General features: G+C 42.0%; 1 long non-coding RNA gene across 2 annotated transcripts; it reads left to right on the top strand.

Annotated features, from left to right (window-relative positions):
- The first annotated feature begins 789 nt into the window (after window positions 1–789).
- Window positions 790–18,694, top strand: LOC128328418 (uncharacterized). Of its 2 annotated transcripts, XR_008309199.1 has the most exons (4): window positions 790–912; window positions 1,611–13,182; window positions 13,254–13,424; window positions 15,872–18,694. It is a non-coding gene; the product is annotated as an uncharacterized LOC128328418 (long non-coding RNA). The 2 variants fall into 2 exon arrangements; XR_008309198.1 differs by having other exon boundaries at window positions 1,611–13,424.
- The last annotated feature ends 3,621 nt before the right edge of the window (window positions 18,695–22,315 follow it).

Genomic DNA, 22,315 nt, shown 5'->3' with positions numbered 1-22,315 from the left:
AAAATCACGCTAGGAAATGCTCACAAGTAGCTTGGGAACTTGAATGGATCCAAGCAGGACAGCCAGAGACAAGGAAGAAGGAGCCAGAAGGAAATACATTTAATTAGAAGATAGAAAGCACAGTGGTCTCCAGTTCTTGTGGCTTTAGTATTACTATTATGCAGCTTCTCAACAACAACAAACCCTTCTCAAAGCAATTGACAGAGAAAAAAATTTCCTGTCCCTAGAGGAGACCCAGCAACAGCCCCTGGAGGAAAGCTGTGCTGGGGATGAAGAGAGCCAGTTGCTCTCCCCCAGCTTAATTCACCACTTTGAAAGGTGCCCCTCTGGCTAGGCCGATTTAGCAGGAGCCCTTGCGCCAGCAAGCAGACAGAGATCATTACTTAGCTGTTATTTCAAAATGTGTACTCGAAACTAACAACTGTTGGTCTGTACTCCAGACTCCAGGGAACTAAAAAAAATAAAATAAAAAATAAAAATGAAAAGAACAAAAATCAGAACAGCAGTTGCTACTTTTTCCATGTGCCATGAAATGGTGCACACCTTGAAAAACGATTCTACATCACTCTGTGGGGGAAGAGTGAGCTTTTAAAAAGTACCCCTCCTTTTCCTGGCCCCAAATTGCATCCATCCATCCATCCATCCATCCATCCATCCATCTATTTATTTTATATGCCACAGTAGATAGTGGATAGTCTGGTCCCAAACTGAAATCCTGTTCAAAGCAGCCATTGACTACCATGGTGAATGTCATGACAGTAAACAAATAGAACCCTGGTGGTGTTGTCGTTTGAACAGGGATAACAGTTTTTCCAGGTTCAGATCCACACTCAGCCTGAAGCTCACTGGGGGAACTTTGAGTGAATCACTCTCTGCACAGGCTACCTTATAGGACTGAAGTGAGGCTAAAAGGTGAGGGAAGCAAAGGAACAGATATATGTACATCACTCTGAGAAAGGGTGAGAGGAAAATGTAACATTTTTTTTAAAAAAATAAATATGCTAGAGAGGCATATTTAGCTAGTTTAATGCTAGCTAACATATTCTGGCTTGCCCCAAAGAATAGTGGGACTTGTAATTTGGAGTGGGTGCTGATAATGGCCCCTCAAAAACTCTGAGCCCCTGCACCTCCACAGAAGTTCAAAAACCAGATAACAAGGAAGAAAATGTAGAACAGTTTTATGTTTTGCCTAGAATTGAAATACCGGAGAAGTTAGAAATGTTTCCTCAACTTTTTTTGAAATTGGACAGAAAAGGGAACCATTTCCAACCATTGGATAGATTGTATGGGGTTTTACAGGGTTTTAAGTCTCTCTGATGTGTTTGACCGCAATTTATTTTATTGGTTTTAGCTATTTTGTCGTATACTCTTAAACCACCCAGAGATATGGTAAAGGGGAGGGTAAACATTATTTTAAAAAGTAAACTCACTCCACTCTTATATTACCATCCCGCAAAAAAAATGGAGGCCCACGTTTAAACAATATACACAACCACCCTGAGCTCCTTGAAATAAGGGTGAGATAAAAAACAATAAGTATCTTGTATGGGGAAGAAATTTGCACTCTTCAAGTGCTTAGCGCAGTGCCCTTCTGTTTATCACTTGAAAAGATCAAGATATCACTTGTGACACCAGAAGGGATTCCTCGGGTCCTGAACTATGACTGAGGGTAAGTTCTACTCTCCCTGCAAAACAGGACAAAGAATCGACCACAACATGCAGAAAAAGGGACATTCAACTGCAAAGAGGTAAAATAAATATAGCTGATACGCAGCCACTTTGGGTGCCACAGCATGGGGAGACAGTTTGTGGATTCTGCATTCATCAATTTGGGGGAAATTACAGAAATGATCCAGTGAGAGAATGCCATAAGGCAGGTCTTCTCAAATTTAGGTAACCAGATGTGGGTGGACTTCAGCACCTGTAATTCATAGGAGATTATTGTGGTTAAAGTGCAAAATATTCTGTTGACCCAAGTGAGACGATCTTTGCCTTAAGAAATTGAAATGACTCTGCGTTCAGATTAATACATTAGATGTTTTAACCAAAAGGATAAAAATCCTGAGGTGCCTCTGTTAGAGAAGGACTGGCATTCCCAGAATGGATTGGGAAAGGATAGGACAACAATATAGGATTGGATATAAAATTCTTTTGATTGGGCAAGGGGCCAGAATCTGCATTGACTATTGATGCTATGTTGGGTTTAATTAAGTTGCCTCTGAGGAAGAATAAAAGTACAAAAAAGATAAGCACATGTTTTTGTGTGCGACATTCTGTACATGAGTAAGGATATTAATGTATCTTTAGCTTTGACTCCCTCCAACCCGTGAAAAAAACAAAAACAAAAATTAAGACAAAACCCAAGAAATGCCGAGCAGTGGGAACCGCATCTTGAGGTGCCTCTGTTATGGCAAAAGGGATATTCCCACAATCCTAGACTAGATTGGGCAAGGTTAGGACCACAATATGGGTCCGGACTTTTCAATTCTTTGGATTGGGCAAGACCCCTAGGGTTTTTAAATTCTCTCTTGATCCAATTGGCCAAGATCTCTAGGATTTTTAAATTGTCTATGGAATTGGGCAAGATCGGGGCCTGTGTGGGCCTTGGTTTTTAAATTGGATCCCCCAGTTGAATAAGCACACACACCCCAGGACACCCCACAGTAAATTGGGCAAGACACCATTGTTTTTAAATTCCATGTATGGACAGGTTCATGCAGCTAGAATGCAGTTGAATCTTTGATTGGGCAAGACAATGGGTGTTTTTAAATTCTGCAAGGGCATTGTAGACATACTTTTCAGCGGGGGATGGAGTGAGACATTTGGATTGATTGTCTGATGCCACGCCTCTTTTAATTGAGTGGTCTCCTAGGAAGACGATAGCTAAAACAAGATAAGCATGGTTTTGTAATTGCGCATGACTGCAGGTGTCTATTTTATTCCTGGTTAGTGTGTTAGGGGTTCCGTAGTTATTTAAGTTTGTTTCCCTCTCCCCCGCTAAAAAAACAAAAGAAAAAATATTTAAGATGAAACCCAAGAAATGCCGAGTAGTGGGAAACGCATCTTGCGGTCCCTCTCTTATGGCACAAGGGATATTCCCACAATCCTAGACTAGATTGGGCAAGGTTAGGAACACAATATGGGTCTGGACTTTTCAATTCTTTGGATTGGGCAAGACCCCTAGGGTTTTTTAATTCTCTCTTGATCCAATTGGCCAAGATCTCTAGGATTTTTAAATTGTCTATGGAATTGGGCAAGATCGGGGCCTGTGTGGGCCTTGGTTTTTAAATTGGATCCCCCAGTTGAATAAGCACACACACCCCAGGACACCCCACAGTGAATTGGGCAAGACACTATTGTTTTTAAATTCCATGTATGGACAGGTTCATGCAGCTAGAATGCAGTTGAATCTTTGATTGGGCAAGACAATGGGTGTTTTTAAATTCTGCAAGGGCATTGTAGACATACTTTTCAGCGGGGGATGGAGTGAAACATTTGGATTGATTGTCTGATGCCACGCCTCTTTTAATTGAGTGGTCTCCTAGGAAGACGATAGCTAAAACAAGATAAGCATGGTTTTGTAATTGCGCATTACTGCGTGTGTCTATTTTCCCCCGTTTAGTGTGTTAGGGGTTCCATACTTATTTAAGTTTGTTTCCCTCTCCACCGCAAAAAAAACAAAAGAAAAAATATTTAAGATGAAACCCAAGAAATGCCGAGTAGTGGGAAACGCATCTTGTTGTGCCTCTGTTATGGCAAAAGGGATATTCCCAGAATCCTAGACTAGATTGGGAAAGGTTAGGACCACAATATGGGTCCGGACGTTTCAATTCTTTCGATTGGGCAAGACCCCTAGGGTTTTTAAATTCCTTCTTGATCCAATTGGCCAAGATCTCTAGGATTTTTAAATTGTCTATGGAATTGGGCAAGATCGGGGCCTGTGTGGGCCTTGGTTTTTAAATTGGATCCCCCAGTTGAAGAAGCACACACACCCCAGGACACCCCACAGTGAATTGGGCAAGACACTATTGTTTTTAAATTCCATGTATGGACAGGTTCATGCAGCTAGGATGCAGTTGAATCTTTGATTGGGCAAGACAATGGGTGTTTTTAAATTCTGCAAGGGCATTGTAGACATACTTTTCAGCGGGGGATGGAGTGAGACATTTGGATTGACTGTCTGATGCCATGCCTCTTTTAATTGAGTGGTCTCCTAGGAAGACGATAGCTAAAACAAGATAAGCATGGTTTTGTAATTGTGCATGACTGCGTGTGTCTATTTTATTCCCGGTTAGTGTGTTAGGGGTTCCGTAATTATTTAAGTTAGTTTCCCTCTACACGGCAAAGAAAACAAAAGGAAAAATATTTAAGATTAAACCCAAGAAATGCTGAGCACTGGGAAACGCATCTTGCGGTCCCTCTCTTATGGCACAAGGGATATTCCCAGAATCCCAGAATAGATTGGGCAAGGTTAGGACAACAATATGGGTCCGGACTTTTCAATTCTTTCGATTGGGCAAGAGCCCTAGGGTTTTTAAATTCTCTCTTGATCCAATTGGCCAAGATCTCTAGGATTTTTAAATTGTCTATGAAATTGGGCAAGATCGGGGCCTGTGTGGGCCTTGGTTTTTAAATTGGATCCCCCAGTTGAATAAGCACAAACACCCCAGGACACCCCACATTGAATTGGGCAAGACACCATTGTTTTTAAATTCCATGTATGGACAGGTTCATGCAGCTAGAATGCAGTTGAATCTTTGATTGGGCAAGACAATGGGTGTTTTTAAATTCTGCAAGGGCATTGTAGACAGACTTTTCAGCGGGGGATGGAGTGAGACATTTGGATTGACTGTCTGATGCCACGCCTCTTTTAATTCAGTGTTCTCCTAGGAAGACGATAGCTAAAACAAGATAAGCATGGTTTTGTAATTGCGCATGACTGTGTGTGTCTATTTTCCCCCGGTTAGTGTGTTAGGGGTTCCATAGTTATTTAAGTTTGTTTCCCTCTCCCCCGCTAAAAAAACAAAGAAAAAATATTTAAAATGAAACCCAAGAAATGCCGAGCAGTGGGAAACGCATCTTGTTGTGCCTCTGTTATGGCAAAAGGGATATTCCCAGAATCCTAGACTAGATTGGGCAAGGTTAGGACCACAATATGGGTCTGGACTTTTCAATTCTTTGGATTGGGCAAGACCCCTAGGGTTTTTAAATTCTCTCTTGATCCAATTGGCCAAGATCTCTAGGATTTTTAAATTGTCTATGGAATTGGGCAAGATCGGGGCCTGTGTGGGCCTTGGTTTTTAAATTGGATCCCCCAGTTGAATAAGCACACACACCCCAGGACACCCCACAGTGAATTGGGCAAGACACTATTGTTTTTAAATTCCATGTATGGACAGGTTCATGCAGCTAGAATGCAGTTGAATCTTTGATTGGGCAAGACAATGGGTGTTTTTAAATTCTGCAAGGGCATTGTAGACATACTTTTCAGCGGGGGATGGAGTGAAACATTTGGATTGATTGTCTGATGCCACGCCTCTTTTAATTGAGTGGTCTCCTAGGAAGACGATAGCTAAAACAAGATAAGCATGGTTTTGTAATTGCGCATGACTGCGTGTGTCTATTTTCCCCCGGTTAGTGTGTTAGGGGTTCCATACTTATTTAAGTTTGTTTCCCTCTCCCCCGCTAAAAAAACAAAAGAAAAAATATTTAAGACGAAACCCAAGAAATGCCGAGTAGTGGGAAACGCATCTTGTTGTGCCTCTGTTATGGCAAAAGGGATATTCCCAGAATCCTAGACTAGATTGGGCAAGGTTAGGAACACAATATGGGTCCGGATGTTTCAATTCTTTCGATTGGGCAGGACCCCTAGGGTTTTTAAATTCCTTCTAGATCCAATTGGCCAAGATCTCTAGGATTTTTAAATTGTCTATGGAATTGGGCAAGATCGGGGCCTGTGTGGGCCTTGGTTTTTAAATTGGATCCCCCAGTTGAATAAGCACACACACCCCAGGACACCCCACAGTGAATTGGGCAAGACACTATAGGTTTTTAAATTCCATGTATGGACAGGTTCATGCAGCTAGGATGCAGTTGAATCTTTGATTGGGCAAGACAATGGGTGTTTTTAAATTCTGCAAGGGCATTGTAGACATACTTTTCAGCGGGGGATGGAGTGAGACATTTGCATTGACTGTCTGATGCCATGCCTCTTTTAATTGAGTGGTCTCCTAGGAAGACGATAGCTAAAACAAGATAAGCATGGTTTTGTAATTGCGCATGACTGCGTGTGTCTATTTTATTCCCGGTTAGTGTGTTAGGGGTTCCGTAATTATTTAAGTTAGTTTCCCTCTACACGGCAAAGAAAACAAAAGAAAAAATATTTAAGATGAAACCCAAGAAATGCCGAGCAGTGGGAAACGCATCTTGTTGTGCCTCTGTTATGGCAAAACGGATATTCCCAGAATCCTAGACTAGATTCGGCAAGGTTAGGACCACAATATGGGTTCGGACTTTTCAATTCTTTCGATTGGGCAAGACCCCTAGGGTTTTTAAATTCTCTCTTGATCCAATTGGCCAAAATCTCTAGGATTTTTAAATTGTCTATGGAATTGGGCAAGATCGGGCCTGTGTGGGCCTTGGTTTTTAAATTGGATCCCCCAGTTGAACAAGCACACACACCCCAGGACACCCCACAGTGAATTGGGCAAGACACCATTGTTTTTAAATTCCATGTATGGACAGGTTCATGCAGCTAGAATGCAGTTGAATCTTTGATTGGGCAATACAATGGGTGTTTTTAAATTCTGCAAGGGCATTGTAGACAGACTTTTCAGCGGGGGATGGAGTGAGACATTTGGATTGACTGTCTGATGCCACGCCTCTCTTAATTGAGTGGTCTCCTAGGAAGACGATAGCTAAAACAAGATAAGCATGGTTTTGTAATTGCGCATGGCTGCGTGTGTCTATTTTATTCCCGGTTAGTGTGTTAGGGGTTCCATAGTTATTTAAGTTTGTTTCCCTCTACACAGCTAAGAAAACAAAATGAAAAATATTTAAGATTAAACCCAAGAAATGCTGAGCACTGGGAAACGCATCTTGCGGTCCCTCTCTTATGGCACAAGGGATATTCCCAGAATCCCAGAATAGATTGGGCAAGGTTAGGACAACAATATGGGTCTGGACTTTTCAATTCTTTCGATTGGGCAAGACCCCTAGGGTTTTTAAATTCCTTCTTGATCCAATTGGCCAAGATCTCTAGGATTTTTAAATTGTCTATGGAATTGGGCAAGGTCGGGGCCTGTGTGGGCCTTGGTTTTTAAATTGGATCCCCCAGTTGAATAAGCACACACACCCCAGGACACCCCACATTGAATTGGGCAAGACACCATTGTTTTTAAATTCCATGTATGGACAGGTTCATGCAGCTAGAATGCAGTTGAATCTTTGATTGGGCAAGACAATGGGTGTTTTAAAATTCTGCAAGGGCATTGTAGACATACTTTTCAGCGGCGGATGGAGTGAAACATTTGGATTGATTGTCTGATGCCACGCCTCTTTTAATTCAGTGGTCTCCTAGGAAGACGATAGCTAAAACAAGATAAGCATGGTTTTGTAATTGCGCATGACTGCGTGTGTCTATTTTATTCCTGGTTAGTGTGTTAGGGGTTCCATAGTTATTTAAGTTTGTTTCCCTCTCCCCCGCTAAATAAACAAAAGAAAAAATATTTAAGACGAAACCCAAGAAATGCCGAGTAGTGGGAAACGCATCTTGTTGTGCCTCTGTTATGGCAAAAGGGATATTCCCAGAATCCTAGACTAGATTGGGCAAGGTTAGGACCACAATATGGGTCCGGACTTTTCAATTCTTTCGATTGGGCAAGAGCCCTAGGGTTTTCAAATTCTCTCTTGATCCAATTGGCCAAGATCTCTAGGATTTTTAAATTGTCTATGGAATTGGGCAAGATCGGGCCTGTGTGGGCCTTGGTTTTTAAATTGGATCCCCCAGTTGAACAAGCACACACACCCCAGGACACCCCACAGTGAATTGGGCAAGACACCATTGTTTTTAAATTCCATGTATGGACAGGTTCATGCAGCTAGAATGCAGTTGAATCTTTGATTGGGCAAGACAATGGGTGTTTTTAAATTCTGCAAGGGCATTGTAGACAGACTTTTCAGCGGGGGATGGAGTGAGACATTTGGATTGACTGTCTGATGCCACGCCTCTTTTAATTGAGTGGTCTCCTAGGAAGACGATAGCTAAAACAAGATAAGCATGGTTTTGTAATTGCGCATGACTGCGTGTGTCTATTTTATTCCCGGTTAGTGTGTTAGGGGTTCCTTAATTATTTAAGTTAGTTTCCCTCTCCACCGCTAAGAAAACAAAAGGAAAAATATTTAAGATTAAACCCAAGAAATGCCGAGTAGTGGGAAACGCATCCTGCGGTCCCTCTCTTATGGCACAAGGGATATTTCCAGAATCCTAGAGTAGATTGGGCAAGGTTAGGACCACAATATTGGTCTGGACTTTTCAATTCTTTGGATTGGGCAAGACGCCTAGGGTTTTTAAATTCTCTCTTGATCCAATTGGCCAAGATCTCTAGGATTTTTAAATTGTCTATTAAATTGGGCATGATCGGGACCTGTGTGGGCCTTGGTTTTTAAATTGGATCCCCCAGTTGAATAAGCACACACACCCCAGGATTCCCCACAGTGAATTGGGCAAGACACCATTGTTTTTAAATTCCATGTATGGACAGGTTCATGTAGCTAGAATGCAGTTGAATCTTTGATTGGGCAAGACAATGGGTGTTTTTAAATTCTGCAAGGTTATTGTAGACATACTTTTCAGCAGGGGATGGAGTGAGTCATTTGGATTGACTTTCTGTTGCCATGCCTCTTTTAATTCAGTGGTCGCCTAGGAAGATGATAGCTAAAACAAGATAAGCATAGGTTTGTCTGTTTATGTGATATGCTATGTTTGTGGGTATTGTAGACATACTTTTCAAATGGGTTGTTAGTGTTCCATTTGTATTAACTATGTGATGCCATGCTTGTTTTTATTCACTGTCCATTTTGGAAGATGATATCTAATACTACATAAGCGTTGTTTTGTTTCTGTTTTCCCCTTATTGTTTTTATGTAATGTTTTCATAGCTGTTTAGTTTTGTTTCCCTCTCCCTTTATAACTTTGTGTATGGATATCTAAGATACAGCAGAGCTCCTTTGTCAATATACCCTTGTTTTCAAATCTGATGTTTGTACAATTCATTTTTGTTTATTTTAATCGCATGGACTCTAAATCTCAAATTAACCACTTGGGCATGACAATTGTTGTGTTTAAATTCTAGAATGTCATTGTATATACACTTTTAAAACAGAGATTTAATGATAACCTTTTTTTAACCCCAGTTTTTCTCATGCTCTATATAAGGTTTCATCCAAGGAAACCTCGTATTATATTTCTGTGTTTGTTCTTGTGGCATATCATCATTGTCATATGTTACATATCCCAAGTGTTGTGTGGCCCATTAGTAGATGTGTATGTTCTGAGTTCACTTATGCTTATCTTGAATCCTTTTTCTTTACTTTCAAAGAAAAGCATTGGTTTTGCATTTTGAGCTTAATATCTTTTTTTTGTTGTTGGTAACGTGCAAGCCATCCACTTGAATCCTCTCACATGCTAGTTTATGAACTGCTTGTGTAATGAAACGGCTTTGATAACTGTCTTGACTGAGGAACTCTTTTAACCAGCAACATAGGTAGACATTGTGCTGTCCAATTCCAAGTTGCTATTTTGCAAAAGGATTGAGTTATATCAGAACCTTTTGTTTGTGTTGAAGATGATGTTTAGCATTTTAGCCATCAAGACACTTCAAACACTCATTGAGAGAACTGCTGGTATGAAAAATTGATAACAGAGTGGAATGTAACAACTTAATGAAAGGAAGGACTCCAACTACTGAAATACGGTTGGGGGCCAATGGTGATGATGGGGTGAATAACTTGGCCGGCTTGGATGCAGCATCTGCACTTAGCTTCTTCCAAACCAGATGCCAATTTCTAATGAAACTCAGGCAATCGTACATTGCTCAGTGACTCTTTTGCACAGGTTGGGAGTATAACAAGAAGAAGGCTAGAAGATTTTGCCTAAGTAGTTTACAATCTGCTAACAACAGAATCAACCCTTTTATCATTTTGATTTCTCTCTTCTGCACTCTTTGCCATCTGCTGGTTGGAACTATACACCATATTTTAAATGTGGCTACCCCATAGACATATCTATATACTGCTTTGAATTTTTAAAAAAACATTCTTCTAGCTATGTCAATTGCTTTAAGAACATCTTAAGGGTCAAACACTGGAATAATAATCCATATATATTAATAGCATTCTAACACTTCTAGAAATCTATATAGGTACATTTTGACATTTTAATATTTCAGAGTTCTTAATACAGTAATGTGAATACACTGAATATTTTTTGAGCACTTTCTAATGTGATTTCTGTTTTAATTCCATTACCTCTGAGGAAGATTATAGCTACAAACAAGGTAAGCATATGTGTGTATGTGTAAATAATTTCATAGTTCTTCAGGTTTGTTTCCCTCTCCCCCCGTTTAAAACAACAACAACAAAAACATTTAAGACAAAACCCAAGAAATGCTGAGCAGTAGCAAACAAATCTTGGGGTGCTTCTGTTATAGCTCAAGGGATATTCCCAGAATCCAGACTAGATTGGGCAAGGTTAGGACCACAATATAGGTCTGGACTTTTCAATTCGATTGGTAACCCCTTTAGGGACCAATTGTCTTGATCTAATCGGCCAAACTCTCTAGGATTTTTAGATTGTATATGGAATTGGGCAAGACTGGGACCTGTGTGAGTCTTGATTTTTAAATTGGATCCCCCAGTTGACGAAACACAAACATCCCAGGATACCCCAGAGTGAATTGGGGAAGACACCATTGTTTTTATTTCATGTATGGACAGGTTCATGCATAGGGAATGCAGTTCCATATGCTTTGAGTCTCTGATGGTTGAATTGGGCAAGACAATGGGTGTTTTTAAATTCTGTAAGGGCATTGTAGTCATACTTTTCACCGGGGGATGTAGTGTTTACGTTTGGCTTGACCCATATTTTTTCAGGTTTTAGAGAAGTACTTAACCAAGGAGATAATTTAAATATGTCTTATATGTCTGTCTTTGTGCCCTATCCTAAGTTTTATGTGTCAAGTGTAGTGGAGCTCAAGAGCAAAGATATGTGATGGATTAATTTGGGCATTTCAGATCATAATTTTTAATGGTTTTAAAATTATGTAGAAAATATAACTCACCCTGAAAAATAAGCATTATTTTTAAATGTAGATCTCACTATTTTGACTATTTTAGTTGATAGAATGCGATACTTTCACAGCAAATCACTATACGATCATGTCATAAAATTGTTTGTGAACTATGTTCGAGTAAAATATTTCAAAGAAAATTGTACTGTCAGCAATTGAAGTGCCTGCAACTATTTCAGAGAAAATCATGTGGTTCAATTTTAATGTGGTATTTTATGAAAAATTGATTTGTATATGGAATCTTGTGTTTGTACTGAAGATATTTTAGCATTTTGGTCCTCAAGGTCCTCAAATAGTTTATTTAAGAACTTCCATTATGAGAAATAGACAGTGGTTTGAATGGAGTTGAATTTAATGGCTTAATTCAAGGAAGGCAGATTCCAAAAAGGCTGAGCTCCCCTGTGTTGTTTTCCCTGCTTTAACCAGAATGAGGGGTAGAAAAGGATTGGCTCTCAGGTGCACAAAATCAACAACTTGAGGTAAGAGGCTTAAGTGGAATTCGTGGAGCATGTAAATTTGGGAAGGATTGCAAACAATCGCAAGGAGAGATGAAATATTTTGAATGATTTGATCAAAACAGAATGATAAATGCTCTAACACAAGTTTGCATTTTACCATTTTCACTTTGCATGTATCATTTGGACCTTGCTGAATTACAACCCTTTCCACCAACCTCTGAAATGGCTCCCCTGTCTTAAAAGGTAGAAAGGTGGTAACCTGGAAAGTATCAGATGTGTGTTTTCGAGATACTTACACACACAGACCCAGGTCTTTGAGGCTTGAAGAAAAATGTGAGTACTATGCTCTCAGGTATGTGTTTCATGGTCAGGTGTGGGCAGCAGTACTTGAGACCAGGACTGAACAGAAACATTTTCAGGTATCTAGCTTGTCTAGATCTCAGCCTCTGGCCATAAGGCTCTCCTTTCCAACTCTGCATCCTCTGACAATCTGACAATTCCTTGGACAATGGTCCAAGGAATACTAATGCATGCACCTTTGAATATGATGCACAGATGGGACCTCAAGGAGAGCATTCCTTGTGGGTGTTGAGGGCTGTAGCGGACTCTCTGAGTGGAGCCTGTCCTTTAGATGTATTAGAACTGGACCTTCATGTTTCTCCTTCAAATGAATCCCTCACAGACTCCACAGTAATGACTTGTGGGATCCAGCAGTGAAGGACCTTATTTCTGCCTTGAAGCATCTGGAGTGTCAACTGGAGATCCTGAGGTATGTTTTGTGCAGCTGATGCAAGTAGCAGACCACTCCTTGGGGAATCCTGATTGGGTCTGTGTTGGAGCCAAAGCAAATGTGGGAGAAGGAATTCTCCAGGAAATTCTCGTAACTCAAACTGACTTGTATACATGTGTAATTGTGTGTTTTCTTTTCAAGGCATTTCAAACAGTTGTGGATACTGTTACATGCTAGGTTGTGAAGAATAAACGTGAGTTGAATTTGGCAAAGGTATGCTTTAGCAGGGCTTCAAGATTAACTGAAGCATTTAGATCGACTTGAATGGAACCCTAACCAGGTAGCAGAATTTAAGTTGTACTGTTTTTAATACAAGCATCTGTAGAAACTGTCAAGGGCAAAGGTCAGTTTAGTAGGGGGATTTCCCTGAGCATGTCTAGGCATTTCAGTAATTACAGTATTTAATAATTCAGTTCCACAGACAATCAAGCAGAGGCTTATGCACAGCTGATGGTTGCCAGGAGAGAAGAAGAGGCAGAAGTGAGAAGAGGCAACCATGCAAGCAAAAGATGCTCCTCCCTCCAAATACTGGAACCTCTTGTAGATATGTGGAGCATGAGGACTAGAACCTTCTTCTTCTTTTAAGGTGGGATGCTCAAGGATACAGATTACTTTCCATCTCTCTACCCATTTCATTTTTTGCCTCTTTCTTCCTAGCTTGGTGAAGGATCTGCTTTCCCAATAGTGCTGTAAAGACTTGAGCTCAGCCCCCTTGGAGAACCAGTATCTCTTGTGTCTTCACCTGATGAAAAACAAGCTGCAAGACAGAGGCCTCATTGATTTACTGGAGGCGTCCAGCAATCCATGGTGCAGGATACAGAAACAAGGGTAAGGGCCCATCAAACTGCACTGCCTTGCAGAATGATGCTGAATTTTGTTTTGTTTTTTAAGTTGACAGCTCTGACAGAAGTTTCCAGAGGCCTTGCTTTTAACCTTTTAAAAGTGGATTGCTTGTTAAAATATCACTTCTCTATGGGATGCTGAAGGAGATGCCTCTCCCTAGATAAAGCCACAGATATAAAAAGTGTCAGCTGGCATTAGCCTCACAGTGAAGAATTGCAGGTTCTTGTATTAGGTCTAATTTTTATTGCTGCAGACTAAGAGTAGCTTGGCAGGAAGTCCAGATCTGGAAATCAGTGTTGGGGAAAGGGGTTGAATAATCTGTCCATCTGCTCATGGTTGCTTTGGTGATCATGGCTGCTTTGGATCAAAACTGCCACCCCTTACAGCTAAAGTAAAGCAAAAATAATAATCAGAAGACCCCATTGCAAATGTCCTAAATGATGTCTGCTGCAGCCCTGAAACTCAATGGGAAGCAGCTTTGTTGGGAGATTGTTCTAGAACCATGAGGCCACTATAGAGAAGGCCCTGTTGGAAACCTTATTGAGAAGCAGGGCCCTGAAGCAAGAGCTCTCCTGCTGGTCTCAGAGGAGGGTGGCACATTTTTTAACCCCAGAATCCAGGATGCATCTTATGGATGACTTAGTTCTGCTCTTGCCAGAAACACTATGCTCAAATAGCTGAACCTGAGTGGCAACTTTTTCACAGATCAGTGTGTCAAAGAGATGAGTACCAGTGTGTATCAGTGTGTCAAAGAGATTAACAGGATGGGAAAATGATTTCTTTAAGAGGATGGAAAGGGGATGTAAAAAAATTAATAAATAGTTGCACTGCAATTAGAACTGTCCACACCACAACACACGACACCACACCACACTGCAATGCAAAAATGATGGGGCAAGCCTCCTACAATGGAAAAATACTGCTACTTTCCTGCAATACATATACAACTTTATAGGACCACAACGCAGCAATAAAACCTGAAGCAAAGCATCAGAAATATGAATGGCACCTTGCTGATAGTGCAGCGAATGTGATGTCGAAACACGGCTATACAGAAGCACACTCAGCGGACACATTGTGAAACTGTTGCTGCATGTAATCAGGAAAAATCCCATGTGGAATATGTTCTGAGTGTCATTCTGGCTGCTTCAACTTAAAACGGGATAGCCTGGAGATGGAAAAGATGAAGAAAGGGAATGAAGAGGTCTGGGGCACCTTCTCTAGAAGAAACTCCATATTTGGTACATGTTGGGAATGGGCCATAGCTCTGTGATGGATCCCAGGCTTTGCAGGTGGACAGTCCCAGGTTCAGTTCCTGACAGCTTCTTTAGTAGGAGTGGGAAAGGCTCTTGCCTGAAGCCTTGGTGAGCCATTGCCAGTTAGGTCCAGTGGTCCAGGCCCATCTGGAACTCTGGAGAACTCTTTTTAGTTGAGAGTATATATTACTGAAGTGGGCAGGGTGACATGATAGAGGCTTATAGTTCTTTGCTTGGTCCTGAGAAGATGGAAAGAGAAAAGGTTTTTCTCCATCTCCTGAAAACTAGGACTTGCGGTAATCCAAAGACATTGGAAGCTGATTCAGGACAGAGAATACTTCTGCCTGTGACATGGCGTGGGCCACTGGTTCACATGGTTCTAAAAGGGGATTAGACAAATTGAGTGGGGGGAGAGCTGTGGGGTTCTTGGAGGTATGTGGGTGATCTGTGTGCTCTTCTTTCTAACCTTTTTCATTTGATATTTCCCATCATAACAAACACATAGAGATTAACTTGGCAAGGCCATTTTAACCTACGCATAGTCAGTTTCACATCTGACAGCAGTATCTCAAAGACATGCATCAATAACAACAAACAACAACAACAACAACAAGCCAATTACAAAAAGCAACTTTACTGGGAACAGCCTATATTCTGCAATGATATCTATAATAACAGCAACAACATTGATAATATAATTCAGCCATCCCAGGTCTCTGGGAAGGACTCGATGTTTGGATAAAACAAACCAGTGAATAACACCTGTCTGACTGTGTAAATAAATAAATAAATAAATAATAAACAGAAAAAATAAAAATATCTGCTTGACTGTGTAAACAATACATAATAATAATAATACCTTTAAGGGTGACACATGCACCTCATTTCTCTCCTTTTTTGACCAGAAACCTATCAATTTAATGGGGGTGTTTCTCTTATATTTAGCAGGGGGAGAACAACTGGCCCTATTCAACCCCAGCACAGCATCCCTCCGGTGGTTGTTACTGGTGTGTACATTCTGTTTCATATTCAGTTGTGAGCCTTTTGGGGAGAGGAAGCCATCTTTATTATTTTTCTATGTAAACTAATTTGAGAACTTTTGTTGAAAAGTGGTATATAAATATTTGTAGCAACAAGAATCTCCTTACATGTCTTTGTTCTGATTTCCCCCGATAGCTGAAATAAATGGACCCACATCCAGCGATGGAACACAAGTTGAAAAAGTACAAGGGAAGAAGAGAAGGCCTCAAGACTGACTCCTAAGGATCTCTCAGTGAATTTCATCCTCCCCATGATTCCAACAAAAGCAGCAATAGACTAAGATAAACCAGCTGCCTGTTCAGGACCACTGAAAGGGTTTGACTTCAGTGTGATTATATAGTACAGGAAAGCTGGTTCTGAGGAGCATGGACATTGCAGCCGGTGATACTCCCAAACTATTTATTGAATTAATACTTAGTGAGCTTTTCTGCCATCTGCATCTGAAGGATGGGTGGGGGCTCTATCAGGTTGCATGGGGGCTCCCCAAAGTATCTCCTGTCCTGCAATGACTGAGCCACCTGGTGCTGGCTACTAACATTTGGTTAACCTTAATATATTGCTTCTCAGCATGGAAGTGCTCCAAGTGGTTAATGTAGCAAAAGGAATTCTATAACCAGATGTTGGAGATGGCACGTGCACCTGCTAAAACAGAAAACTAGCACATCAGGGATCATGAAAACATAAGAACAGCTCTGCTGGGTCAGGCCCAAGGCCTATCTTGTCCAGCATCCTGTTTCACACAGTGAAATCCACCAGATGCCTCTGGGGAGCCCACAGGCAAGAGGTAGGTGCATGCCCTCTCTCCTGTTGTTGCTCCCCTGCAACTGGTATTGAGAGACATCATGCCTCTGAGGCTGGAGGTGGTCCACAGCCACCAGAATAGTAGCCATTGATAGACCTGTCCTCCATGAATTTGTCTAAGCCCCTTTTAAAGCCATCCAAGCTGGTGGCCATCACCACATCCCATGGCAAAGAATTCTATAGATTAATTATGCATGGTGTGAAAAAGTACTTCCTCTTTTGGCCCTAAATTTCCTGACCTTCAGTTTCATGGGGTGACCCCTGGTTCTAGTGTTGTGAGAGAAGGAGAAACATTTCTCTCTGTCCACTCTCTCCACTCCATGCATAATTTTATACATCTCAATCATGTCTCTTCTTAGTCACCTCTTTTCTAAACTAAAGTGTCCCAGGTGCTGTAGTCTTGCCTCATAAGGAAGGTGCCGGAATGGAAGCATTTTGCTGCTGTTGAGTGGCTAATCTGGAAAATGCCCTGCATCTTTTTTTAAAAAAACCTACAACCTTTGGTCCTGTAACCTAATGTTTTTCAAAGATGCTTATATGAACCAGATGTTTCACAGGATGTTCTAGGACCTAGATTCACTTTTGCTTCTCAAACATAAGGATTAGTGAAGGAAGCTAACAAGGTTAATCATAAATTCGAGTTAAAGTAACAATAGTTCAAAGAAGATGTAGTAAACAAATGAGTGCATGATCACTGGTGTGCATGTGTATTAAGAAAGGACTGGAATGCTGATGTGTTTCTCCAAGTTAAGGTTTTGTATAGCCATGAGACATTTTAGGATTAAAAAGAAGAGATCCAGATCCAGAGTCAGGATCCCTTTGGGCTTCCTCACTTGACTCTTTTCTTACTTTACAGTTTGTAAGTTAGGAAGCAGAAAGCTTGTTGAACTCTGCTCCTTGAAACTACCTTTCATGAAACTATGTGCAGGTAATGCTATGTTTTGACCTCTTAAGCTTTGTCGATGCTGTAATGCCTATATATGCTGTACTAGAAGCTAGAGAAGTAGATTATTATTTTTATAGATGTTTTTCTCTCGAGTATTTATCTTTAAATATTGTCATCACAACACCCTCATGAGGAACATGAACCCATGTGTGGTGTAATTCCTGGACTGTAGCCTTGTGCACAAGAGTTTCCTGATATATCTTATGGCTAGTCTAAATCCTGGGGTTTAAAGTGTTCTCCCCCAGCAAAGGGGCCGCCAAATGGCTGGAGGGCTTCTTGCAGCCTCCCCATGCCCGCCAAGCTGCTGCCCTGGTCTGCCAAACCTACAGCTGCGCGGCTGAGGGGTAGCTATCAGGGGGTGAGCTGAGCAGTCCTCCCGCCACGACATCATGGACTTGCAACGATCTTTCTCAACTGCGCAGGCATGCCACGCAGTTAGCAAGAGCCACTGGGCTGAATGAACAGGCCCAGTGGTTGCTCCGGCCACCCCCTGGCAGCCACCCCTTGGCGGCTGAAATCAAAGGAAAAAAACCAAGGTTTGGCACAGCAGGAGGCCCCCAAAAGTAGGTTTTGGGGGCTTCGGGGGGGGCTTGCAGCAGGGGTGGTCCGGGCACCAAATTTACCTAGGTGCGCTCCTGTCCCCCAGAGGCAACCGCAGCAACTCCATGTTGTACTGAGCCTATGCTATATAGCTTTGTGTTGTTGTTTTATCTCATTTATATATTATTTGTGTCTCTTATATAACATCTTCTATAACATGTCTCTTATATAACATACATATTTATGTATTATTTTTCTATATAAACCACTATGTAAACCGCTTTGAGAATTTTGTTGAAGAACGGTATATAAATATTCATAGTAGTAGTAGTAGTAGTAGTAGTAGTAGTAGTTTAAGACTTGTTATATTTTGTTTACTATACGCTGTTTAGGGATGCTTTGTTATTGAAAAACAGGATGGATGTGTTCATTTCCAACTCTACATCTGTCTGGCCCAGCTACTATAAGTGGGCCATGTAGTATTTTTGGTTAATCCATTCCTTGATCCAAGCCAGCTTTGGAATGGGGCTATAGTTACTTATATTCCACTCCTGGAGTAAACCTGAGGCTAATAAACAGCCAGAAGCAAGAGCACTGAAAAGCAGTTTGCACTTGTGACTTACCTCTCTGTACATAATATCTATTTCATTAAACAATTACTGTTTCTGATTTTTTTCACTCCACTGTCTTGTCCCTGCATACCACAACTCTTTCCCTTGGATTCTATAGGCCACAAGAAGAAATCTGCATGGAAGGCTTGCACAGCAAAGTACTTTATCTCTGGACCTTCTTCAGCCCTTTTGCTCTATGGCAAAGAACGTGTTACATGGTTTCATGCAGCAACTAGCTTGGCTCTTGCTTGTTCCAGAAATTGCCCCTGCAGGCAAGCATAACAAGAGGGGTCCTGAAGCCCAGGTTTTTCTGTTATCTATTCCTGTGCTTCAAGTGTAAAGGAACCATGGCACTTGCTTATTGCCAAACATCTTCCTTTTGAAGAGGAAGAGGTGACTGCCAGCTGGATTTCTTGTGCCATCTGTTATCTAGTGACTGATGTGTTGTCTCAAGTGACTAATTTTATCTACCAGTGTGGAGTGGGAGGAGCAGGGCAAAGCATCATGGGACTGCTTTTCCTTATGGGACTGCTCTTCATTATTTTGCCTGCCATCAGGGGTGGACCTCCCATGAGGCAAGGTGACATAGTAGCCTCAAGCAGCAGAACACTGAGGCAGCAAGATGCCCTCCCCTCACTTCCCAGTTTAAAAAGAGGGGAAGGAGGTGCAGGGCTTGGCATTTGGTGCCCTGCCTCAGGTGCACAGAGGTCTGAGCCACCACAGGGGAGGAGAGCTGGTCTTGCAGTAGCAAGTCTGAACTGTCTCCTTTGCTAAGTAGGGTTTGTTGTGAGCCAAGCCTGATTTGTACACTAGATATGCTCCGGAGCTAGCATAGGCTTGTTTCACCAGTGTCACAAAGTGACCAGTCCTTTATACAGTGACCATGTATAGTCTGGGCTCGAAGGTAGAAAGAAGACCAAATACACTCACATAATTCAATGGGCTTTATTGAGTATAACAAGATTCAACAGCATCAATCTAACTGAGCAAGGGGGAAAAAAACAATCAATCATAGCTACGAGTAATAACCATGCAGTGTTCCTAACTATCATATGTGTGGATGCATGTCATCTCAGCGATAACTTCTAACTAGCACAAGTTAGAGAAACTGGAAAAGAGAAGGGGTAGGGAGTTGCTTGTAAGGAGGTATGGCAGAGTGCCAGGGTTTAGTGAGGGGGAGAGAAGTTGGAGGCAAAGGGTGGTTCTTGCAAGAGGCATTGTACCAGATCTTGTCGTGGGACAGCAAGTGTGTGTAGCTTGGCTCCGATGTTGGAGTGTGTTACAAACAAGGCTTCCAGTGGACTGCTGGTGTTGGGGTTCACAGACAGAGTTGGCTCTTGATTCTTCGCCCCATGGCAAGAATCGCAGAGCAGTCTCTTGTCTGTAGGTCCCTGGCCGATGCTAGCTCCGCAGCTAGACAGCAGGCACTTGGGATGCGCACATGAGCAAAGATCTGCTGGTTAGGCAAAGATTGCTGACCTTCTGTCTGGAGAGCTGCCTTTTTAAATAGTTGTTCAATCATTTGATCTCAACATAGAGTCTATTCAAAATATCAGCATCCTTCCTGAATTTCAAAAGGTGTCAATTGCTGTTATCCTCTGGATCCTGTCTCCTGACAATTATTAATCAGATCAGTCTGAATTCGATCTCATAGGAACATAGGAAGTCGCCATATGCTGAGTCAAGTCTCACAATCAGTGAGACTCGCCATTAAGGGGTTAGTGGGGAGAGTGGTCTGAGGCCGCTCTCCCTGCAGACGAGCAGAAGGCAGCCCTGGGCGGCTGGATGGGCCACCCACACGACTGCCGGCTCCATCATGGAGCTGGCAGGGGCTGCAGGGACTAGGGGCCACGTGGCTCCTGGAAGTTCCAGGATGCCCTGCTCGAGTGCGCAGGGCCTGCTTGCAGCCTCCTGGCGGGTGTGTGTGTGTTCCTTGTGTGTTGCTGTGGTGCAGAGCTGCGGTGCGGCAATACACGACCAAAAAACCCGGGTTAGCATAATTCTAAAAACATTCCAAAGTAGCAGCAAGAGGATATATGCATGAGACTAGTAATCAATGCATCTGATTAAAATAGTGTAGGTTACATCAACATTGCAAATATCTTTTCAGAGGAAATGCAGGATTATCTCCTGGTGCCTCTTCGGGCTGTAAAACATTGAGCAGAGGATCAGCCATTCTTTCCTGCCTCAAATGACAGTTTAGTTCACTGAGAATTCAGGCATCAGTTGGTTAAAGTAGAATCAGACACATGCCTTGATTTCACAGAATTTTGGATTGGTAACTTTGGGTCCAGGGTGGCCACATGTTCACCTTGGTTTTCATGTGTGATAGGGAGGAGAGGAAGGAAGAAGGAAGGAATGGAGGCAGGCAGGCAGGCAGTCCCAGAGAGTAGCAATCTACATATCAAAGGGACAGTGTCAGAGCAGTAGAGAGGAGGAATGACCAATGTCTTGACCCCTCTCGCCCTCTGACTCACTAGTCTGTCCCCCTCTGTCACTGAGGCATGAGGCGGCGCAGAGTCCTTCACTTGCATTCCAACAGCCCCTTCTTCAGATGCCAAGCAAAGGCCATTTTGTTTTGTTGGGCCTTCGGCATGTATTGGAGCTGAACCTCCTTTCTTTCCTGCTTTATTTCTGCTGCTGTTGTGCTAAAATAATGTATGTATGTGTATATATACACTTATGTTTAATCATATGTGCATAATTGAATGGTTAGCCACATTGGAGGTCACTTTTCTGGTGACAAAGCTGGGAGAAAAATCTATACAAAATTGAAGAAAGAAGAAACAACTAGTACAGATCGTCTTCCTGACTGTGTGGCAGCTGCAGAGAATCATGGGGGAAGGAGTGCTTTTGGTGCACAAAGCCCTTGCATTACATTATACCTTCTCACCCCCATGCTTCTTTAATGCATGTTTGAGCTTTAAAGCACTGAATTAGGAGTGTGGGCAGTTCCCATGTGAACATGAACTATGCTGTATCACTTCCTACCAAGTGCACCCACCCCCCACTGCCCAGGAAAAAAAGGGATTGTAAATAGGGATGTGCGGACCGGTCCGGCCGTCTGGCAGTCCGGTCCGGGGGTTTGGGGTCGAACCGATGGGGGGCCGGACTGAACCGGGCCAGCCGGTTCCATGTACACCCCTAATTGTAAAGTGGGAGGGAACATAATTCAGAGCACATGCTCTGAATGCCTGGCAGTCCTGGTGAAAGGGCATTTTCACACATTCCATGGTAGCAAACCTGGGCTTACCACAAGTTGTGCCCTGAAGGGGAGTTACTTGCTTCCTGATAAGTATACCTGCATGATATATATTTTTGCCACACATTTGTCATATTCACCTGTTTTTTCAGGTAGTTCTAAAAAATGGACTTCTCCAAATGTAATGTGAGAAGTTGCCCCAAAGCTTTCAGATAGCTGAGCTCTAAAAGATTCTCTAAAAGAGCTCTAAAAGACTGCCTGAGATTTCAGAGAGAGCAGCTGCCGGTCAGAGTTGACAGTACTGAATTATATAGCTCATTGGTCTGATTTGGTATAAGGTGCCTGCTTATAAGTGGAAGCAAGGAGGAAAGAACCATAAAACATATCCCAGAGCTTTCCTGTACAAACCCATGTACAGATTCAGTACATTGCTCAAAATATTAATACAAATTTCCAGCAGAACGTTTGATTTTTTAAAA

This window comes from Hemicordylus capensis, chromosome 5 (genome assembly GCF_027244095.1).
Source record: "Hemicordylus capensis ecotype Gifberg chromosome 5, rHemCap1.1.pri, whole genome shotgun sequence".
Classification (NCBI taxonomy): Eukaryota; Metazoa; Chordata; class Lepidosauria; order Squamata; family Cordylidae; genus Hemicordylus; species Hemicordylus capensis.
The sequence above is the reverse complement of the archived record's forward strand: the minus strand, read 5'-3'. Positions and strand labels throughout refer to the sequence as shown.